The 9,000-nt window shown below is 39.2% G+C and overlaps 1 long non-coding RNA gene across 1 annotated transcript; it reads left to right on the plus strand.

Moving 5' to 3' along the window:
* The first annotated feature begins 271 nt into the window (after window positions 1-271).
* Window positions 272-8,589, plus strand: LOC118883023. The gene is made up of 3 exons (XR_005016912.1): window positions 272-671; window positions 3,600-3,841; window positions 8,025-8,589. It is a non-coding gene; the product is annotated as an uncharacterized LOC118883023 (long non-coding RNA).
* Window positions 8,590-9,000: the final 411 nt, after the last annotated feature.

Consider the following 9,000-nt stretch of genomic DNA (forward strand, 5'->3'; position numbering starts at 1 on the left):
GAGCGGCTTTAAACCCACAGCTAATGGTCACTTAACATTCACAAGGACTCAGGGCTGTAAAGGACACCTGCCGTCAAAAATTGTGCTCGGGTAGGGAATGGACAAAGAAATTCAAAACAGGCAAATGTTTCAAGAAGATAGTATGAAGAGGTAAGTATTCCTCACTCTCTTTAAACAAACAACAGGAAAATGGATAAAAGCTCAACCTTAGGAATTATTAGACTCATGCAATCTAATCAACCAAAAGGTTTCAACTCACACCTGTCGACTGACCGTCAGCAAAAAGTCTACAAACAATAAATGCTGATGGGGTTGTAGAGAACTGTGTAACCTCTAGGTGCTGGTGAGATGTAAAGTGGTTAACAGCCAATAATGAGAACAGAAAGGAACTGCGTGTAAAAGTAAAAACTGAGGTACCATTCAATCCAGCAGGCACACCACTGGGCCTCTCACCTGAGAAGACCAGAATCGAAAAGACACACGCTGCAAAAGCTGCACTGCAGCCTTATTCAAAATAGCCAAGATGGGAAGCAACCAAAATGTCCATCAACGGGTGAATGGATAAAGAAGAAGGGGTCCATGTACACAATGAAATATTAGCCATGGAAAACAATGAAACACTGCTCTTTGAGGCACCAGAGATGAGCCTGGAGATAATCACAAAACATGAGGTAAGTCGGAAAGCAAAAGACCTATATCCTATGATATTCCTTATAGGCGTTACCTAATAACTGACACAAATGAACATATTTCCACAGAGAAAGACACTCACAGACTTAGAAAACCAACTATGCTCATCTAAAAGGAAAGGTGGGGGGAATGGATAAATGAGATTAGTGTTACTATACATATCCAAATACATATTATATACATATTTCAAAGAGACCGACCATATAGCAAGGGAGGTCTACAGAACACTCTGTAATATTTTACATGGGAAGAGGATCTGTAGAATAGACATATATAATGTACAAATGAAGCAGATTGTGTACCCCTAGGACAAACAATATTCTAATCTTTACCCCGATTAAAACAATTAACAAAAACAAGAAGTAATGAGACATAAACTTATGGGGGTTTCTCCTGGCACATGCCATATTAATTTACAACCTCGGAACACGACTTCCAGAAAGGCTCTGCTGCCCTAGTACCCAGATTTGGGAATGGAGTAAATGCTGCCTTCTTGTGGTCATTTCCCACAACAGCAGCTTTAAACCCACTGCTAAAGGTCACTAAATATTCACCAACTTGCAATTCTGTAAATGACACCTGCCCTCCAAATAAATCCTGGGATCAAAAATAGATCAACAATTTCAAAAGAGGGCAACCTTCCAAGAAGACAATTTCAAGAGGTATATTGTACTCACAGTTTTCTTCTTTTAAGAGAAAAGAAAAAGGTGTGTGAAAATGATGTATTTTAGGAATTTGGAAAGACATGCAAACCCAAATTACAAAAACCTATCAGCTCACAGCAGTCAGAATGGCCATCAGCAAAAATGCTTCAAAAAATAAATGCTGAAGGGACTGTGGAGGAATGCGTACACTCGGCTCTAAGGGGGACGTGGTAAGAGCCACTGATGAAAACACAATGGAAGTGCCTTGAAAAGGTAAACATTGAGCTACCCGTCAATCAGTCATACCCACTGCTGGGCCTATCTCCTGAGAAAATGAGAATCAAAACGTCACAGGCTGGCAATCCTGCCCTCCAGCCATATTTAGCATAGCCAACATTTGGAAGCAATGAAAATGTCCATCAACAGAGGAATGCACCAAGAAGAACTGTTCCATTTACACAATGTAATATTACTCCAATAATAAATATAAGTTAAATTTAAAAGACAAACATAAGTAAGGAGACATCAGCATTTGTGGGTTTATTCAGGCACATTCCACTCTAATTTATAACCGAGGAACACCACTGGCCGGAAGGTCTGTTTCCCTAGTACCAGAGTGGGGAACGTTGAAAGACTGCCGCCCTCTGGCCGTTACCTGCAAACGCAGGTTTAAGCCTGTGTTAATGGTCACCACAAAATGTCTTGAGGGAGGTAATGGCCAAATAATTTTAAAATAGGACACATACTTTAAGAAAACACTTTGAAGAACTAAGCTGTACTCACAGCCTGAAAAATGAAAAGGACCTGCCTAAAAGCTCAGTTTTAACGGATTATGAGACACATGCAAATTCAACCACAAAGACGTATCAGCTCACACCAGTCAGAATAACCGTCAGTAAAAAACTACAAAGAATAAATGCTGAAGGTGCTGTGGAGAAATGCAAACCCTCAACTTTAAGTGGGATGTAACCTGGAAAGAGCCACTCATGAGAACAGACTGGAGGTGCCTTTAAAAGGTAAACATTGAGCTACCTTATGATCCAGAGGCTTATTCCCGGACCTATAACCTAAGAAGACAGAATTGGAAAGAAAGAGGCAGGCAAATCTGCATTGCACAGTATTACAATAGCCAAGATACGGGAGTCACCAAAAAGTCCACCGACAGATGGGTGGACAAAGAAGAACTGCTACATGTACAGATGGATTCTGAGCTAGCGATAAAATGAAACAATGCCATTTGCAGCACCATAGATGAGTCTAGAAGTAATCACGCAACTTGGAGTAAGTGACAAAGCGAAAGACACATATCCTATCATATCACATATAGGTGTTACCTAAAAATTGATACAAACGAAGATATCTCCACAGAGAAAGGCAATCACAGATTCAGTACAAAAACTTATGGTTCACCAAATGGAAAGGTGTGAGGATTGGATACATCACCATATTGAGGTTAACAGAGATATACAAACACACGTGAAATATATAATCACCAAAGACCTACAGAATACCAAGAGAAGACTACTCAACATTGTGTCATAACCTACATGGGAAAAGATTCCGAAGAAGAATAGATATATGTATATGTGTGAAAGAACCACATCTTGCACACCTAGAACAAACAAACCATTGTAATCAAATTTGCTGTGATAAAAAATAAAAATTATGTTAAAAATACGAACAAGAAGTAATGAGACATAAACTTAAAGGGCTTTTTCCTGGCACATTCCATTCTAATTTACAACCTAGCACACCACTTCCAATAAGGCTCTGTTGCCCTAGTAATCAGATTTGGTAAAGGAGAAATGCTGCCGCCTTGTGGCCGTTTCCCGCAAGAGCAGCTTTAAACCCACAGCTAATGGTCACTTAAAATTCAGAAGGACTCAGGGCTGTAAAGGATACCTGCCGTCAAAAATTGTGCTCGGGTAGGGAATGGACAAAGAAATTCAAAACAGGCAAATGTTTCAAGAAGATAGTATGAAGAGGTAAGTATTCCTCACTCTCTTTAAAACAAACAACAGGAAAATGGATAAAAGCTCAACCTTAGGAATTATTAGACTCATGCAATCTAATCAACCAAAAGGTTTCAACTCACACCTGTCGACTGACCGTCAGCAAAAAGTCTACAAACAATAAATGCTGATGGGGTTGTAGAGAACTGTGTAACCTCTAGGTGCTGGTGAGATGTAAAGTGGTTAACAGCCAATAATGAGAACAGAAAGGAACTGCGTGTAAAAGTAAAAGTTGAGGTACCATTCAATCCAGCAGGCACACCACTGGGCCTCTCACCTGAGAAGACCAGAATCGAAAAGACACACGCTGCAAAAGCTGCACTGCAGCCTTATTCAAAATAGCCAAGATGGGAAGCAACCAAAATGTCCATCAACGGGTGAATGGATAAAGAAGAAGGGGTCCATGTACACAATGAAATATTAGCCATGGAAAACAATGAAACACTGCTCTTTGAGGCACCAGAGATGAGCCTGGAGATAATCACAAAACATGAGGTAAGTCGGAAAGCAAAAGACCTATATCCTATGATATCCTTATAGGCGTTACCTAATAACTGACACAAATGAACATATTTCCACAGAGAAAGACACTCACAGACTTAGAAAACCAACTATGCTCATCTAAAAGGAAAGGTGGGGGGAATGGATAAATGAGATTAGTGTTACTATACATATCCAAATACATATTATATACATATTTCAAAGAGACCGACCATATAGCAAAGGAGGTCTACAGAACACTGTGTAATATTTTACATGGGAAGAGGATCTGTAGAAAAGACATATATAATGTACAAATGAAGCAGATTGTGTACCCCTAGGACAAACAATATTCTAATCTTTACCCCGATTAAAACAATTAACAAAAACAAGAAGTAATGAGACATAAACTTATGGGGGTTTCTCCTGGCACATGCCATATTAATTTACAACCTCGGAACACGACTTCCAGAAAGGCTCTGCTGCCCTAGTACCCAGATTTGGGAATGGAGTAATGCTGCCTTCTTGTGGTCATTTCCCACAACAGCAGCTTTAAACCCACTGCTAAAGGTCACTAAATATTCACCAACTTGCAATTCTGTAAATGACACCTGCCCTCCAAATAAATCCTGGGATCAAAAATAGATCAACAATTTCAAAAGAGGGCAACCTTCCAAGAAGACAATTTCAAGAGGTATATTATACTCACACTTTTTTTCTTTTTTCTTTTAACAGAAAAGAAAAAGGCGTGGAAAAATGATGAATTGTAGGAATTTTTACAGACATGTAAACCCAAATTACAAAAACCTATCAGCTCACACCAGTCAGAATGGCCATCAACAAAAATGCTGCAAACAATAAATGCTGACGTGATTGTGGAGAAATGCGTACCCTCGATTCTAAGGGGGACGTGGTAAGAGCCACTAATGAAAGCACAATTGAGGTGCCTTGAAAAGGTAAACGTTGAGCTACCATACCAGTCAATCAATCATACCCACTGCTGGGTCTATCACCTGAGAAAATGAAAATCAAAAATCACAGGCTGGCAATCCTGCACTCCAGCAATATTTACCATAGGCAACACTTGGAAGCAACGAAAATGTCCATCAACAGAGGAATGCACCAAGAAGAAGTGGTCCATGTACACAATGGAATATTAGCCATGGAAAACATTGAAGCACTGCTCTTTGAGGCACCATAGATGAGCCTGGAGATAATCACAAAACATGAAGTAGGTCGGAAAGCAAAAGACCTATATCCTATATTATCACTTATGGCATTATCTAATAACTGACACAGATGAACATATTTCCAAAGAGAAAGACACTCACAGGCTTAGAAAACAAACTATGCTCATCTAAAAGGAAAGGAGGGGGGAAATTGAGAAATGAAGATTAGTGTTACTATACATATACAAATACATATTATATACATGTATCAAAAAGACCGAACATATAGCAAGGGAGGTCGACGGAACACTGTAATATTTTACATGGGAAGAGGATCTGTACATTAATAGACATACATAATGTACAAATGAACCAGATTGTGTACACCTAGGACAAACAATATTCTAAACTTTACCCAGATTAAAAAAATTTTAAAAACCAAGAAGAAGTAATGAGACATAAACTTATGGGGATTTCTCCTGGCAAATTCCATTCTAATTTACAACCTAGGACAATGACTTCCAGAAAGGCTCTGCTGCCCTAGTACCCAGATTGGGGAATGGAGAAATGCTACCTCCTTGTGGACGTTTCCCACAACAGCAGCTTTGAACCCACTGCAAAAGGTCACTAAATTTTCACCAACTTGCAGTTCTGTAAATGGCACCTGCCCTCCAGAAAATTTCTGGGGTCAAAAATCGACCAAAAATTCAGAAGAGGGCAACCTTCGAAGAAGACAATTTCAAGAGCTATATTGTACTCACGGTTTTTTCTTTTAAGAGAAAAGAAAAAGGCGTAGGAATATGATGAATTTTAAAAATTTTAATGACATGCATACCCATATTACAAAAACCTATCAGCTCACAGCAGTCAGAATGGCCATTAGGAAAAATGCTGCAAAAAATAAACGGTGAAGGGAGTGTGGAGAAATGCGTACCCTCGGTTGTAAGGGGGGGCATGTAAAGAGCCACTAATGAAAACACAATGTAGGTGCTTTGAAAAGGGAAACATTGAGCTACCAGTCAATCAATCACAACCACTGCTTGGCCTATCACCTGAGAAAATGAGAATCAAAAAGTCACAGGCTGGCAAACCTGTACGCCAGCAATATTTACCATAGCCAGCACTTGGAAGCAATGAAAATGTCCATCAACCGAGGAATGCACCAAGAAGAAGTGGTCCACGTACACAATGGAATATTACTCTAATAATAAATATAAATTAAATTTAAAAACAAACAAAAGCAAGGAGACATCAACATTTGTGGGTTTATCCGGGCACATTGCACTCTAATTTATAACCGAAGAACACCACTGGCCGGTAGGTCTGTTTCCCTAGTACCAGCAAGGGGAACGTAGAAAGGCTGCCGCTCTCTGGCCGTTACCTGCAAAAGCAGGTTTAAAGCCTGAGCTAATGGTCACTTCATATGAACAAGTACTGCAGGGCTGTAAATGAAACCTGCCCTCAAAATGTCTTGAGGGAGATAATGGCCAAAATATTTCAAATGGTGACACATACTTTAAGAAAACACTTTGAAGAAATAAGCTCTAATCACAGCTGGAAAAATAAAAAGGACATGTCTTAAAGCTCAATTTCAACGCATTATGAGACACATGCAAATTCAACCACAAAGAGGTATCAGCTCACACCACTCAGAATAACCATCAGCAAAAACTACAAAGAATAAATGCTGAAGGTGCTGGGAAGAAATACATACCCTCCACTTTAAGTGGGACGTAACCTGGAAAGAGCCACTAAGGAGAACAGAATAGAGGTGCCTTTAAAAGGTAAACATTGAGCTACCATATGATCCAGCAGACCTATTCCTGGACCTATAAACTAAGAAGACAGAATTGGAAGGACACAGGCACGCAAATCTGCATTGCATAGTATTACAATAGCCAAGATATGGAAGTAACCAAAAAGTCCACCGACAGATGGGTGGACAAAGAAGAACTGCTACCTGTACAGATGGAATATGAGCTAGTGAAAAAATGAAACAATGCCATTTGCAGCACCATAGATGAGTCTAGAAGTAATCACGCAACTTGGAGTAAGTGAGAAAGCGAAAGACACATATCCTATCATATCACATATAGGTGTTACCTAAAAAATGATACAAACAAAGATATTTCCACAGAGAAACACTATCATAGATTCATTAAAAAAACTTATGGTTCACCAAATGGAAAGGTGTGAGGATTGGATACATTACCATATTGAGGTTAACAGAGAGATACAAACACATGTGAAATATATAATCACCAAAGACCTACGCAATACCAAGAGAAGACTACTCAACATTGTGTCATAACCTACATGGGAAAAGGATCCGAAGAAGAATAGCTATATGTATATGTGTGAAAGAACCACATCTTGCACACCTAGAACAAACAAAACATTGTAATCAAGTTTGCTGTGATAAAAAATAAAAATTAAGTTAAAAATACCAACAAGAAGTAATGAGACATAAACTTAAAGGGCTTTTTCCTCGCACATTCCATTCTAATTTACAACCTAGAACACCACTTCCAGTAAGGCTCTGTTGCCCTAGTAACCAGATTTGGTAAAGGAGAAATGCTGCCGCCTTGTGGCCGATTCCCGCAAGAGCAGCTTTTAACCCACAGCTAATGGTCACTTACCATTCACAAGGACTCAGGGCTGTAAAGGACACCTGCCCTCAAAATTGTGCTGAGGTAGGGAATGGATAAAAAAATTCAAAACAGGCAAAATGTTCACGAAGATAGTATGAAGAGGTAAGTTTTACTCACTCTCTTTTTAAAGAAAGGAAAATGGATAAAAGCTCAACCTCAGGAAGTATTAGACTCATGCAATCTAATCTACAAAAAGTTTTCAACTCACACCAGTCGACTGACCATTGGCAAAAAGTCTACAAACAATAAATGCTGAAGAGGTTTTAGAGAACTGTGTACCCTCTAGCTGCTGGTGAGATGTAAAAGGGTTAAACGCTAATAATGAGAACAGAAAGGAGCTGCGTTTAAAAGGAAAAATTGAGGTACCATTCAATCCAGCAGGCGCACCAATGGGCCTCTCACCTGAGAAGACCAGAATGAAGAAGACCCGGGCTGCAAAAGCTGCACTGCAGCCTTATTCACAATAGACAAGACAGTGAAGCAACCAAAATGTCCATCAACAGATGAAAGGATAAAGAAGAAGTGGTCCATGTACACAATGAATACTAGCCATGGAAAACAATGAAACACTGCTCTTTGAGGCACCATAGATGATCTTGGAGATAATCACAGAACATGAGGTAAGTCGGAAAGCAAAAGTCCTATATCCTATGATATCACTTATAGGCGTTATCTAATAACTGACACAAATGAACATATTTCCACAGAGAAAGTCAATCACAGACTTATTAAAAAAAACTATGCTTATCTAAAAGGAAAGGTGGGGGGAATGGATAAATGAAGATTAGCGTTACCATATGTATACAAATACATATTATATACATATATCAAAAAGACCGACCATATAGCAAGGAAGGTTTACGGAACACTCTGTAATAATTTACACGGGAAGAGGATCTCTACATCAATAGGTATATAGAATATGTAGATGAACCAGAGTGTGTACACCTTGGACAAGCAACATTCTAACCATTACCCCAACTGAAAAAATTAAAACAACGAACTAGGAGTAATGAGACATCAACTTATGGGGGGTTTTCCTGGCACATTCCATTCAAATTTACAACCTAGGCAAACGACTTCCAGAACGGCTCTGCTGCCCTAGTAGCCAGATTTGGGAATGGAGAAATGCTGCATCCTTGTGGCCGTTTCCCACAACAGCAGCTTTAAACCCACTGCAAAAGGTCACTAAATATTCACCAATTGCAGTTCTGTAAATGACACCTGCCCTCCAAAAAATACTGAGGTCGAAAATCGACCAAAAAATTCTAGAGTGCAAGCTTCCAAAAAGAAAATTTGAAGAGGTATATTATACTCACACTTTTTTTCTTTTTCTTTTAACAGAAAAGAAAAA

This window comes from Balaenoptera musculus, chromosome 16, assembly GCF_009873245.2.
Source record: "Balaenoptera musculus isolate JJ_BM4_2016_0621 chromosome 16, mBalMus1.pri.v3, whole genome shotgun sequence".
NCBI classification, from domain to species: domain Eukaryota; kingdom Metazoa; phylum Chordata; class Mammalia; order Artiodactyla; family Balaenopteridae; genus Balaenoptera; species Balaenoptera musculus.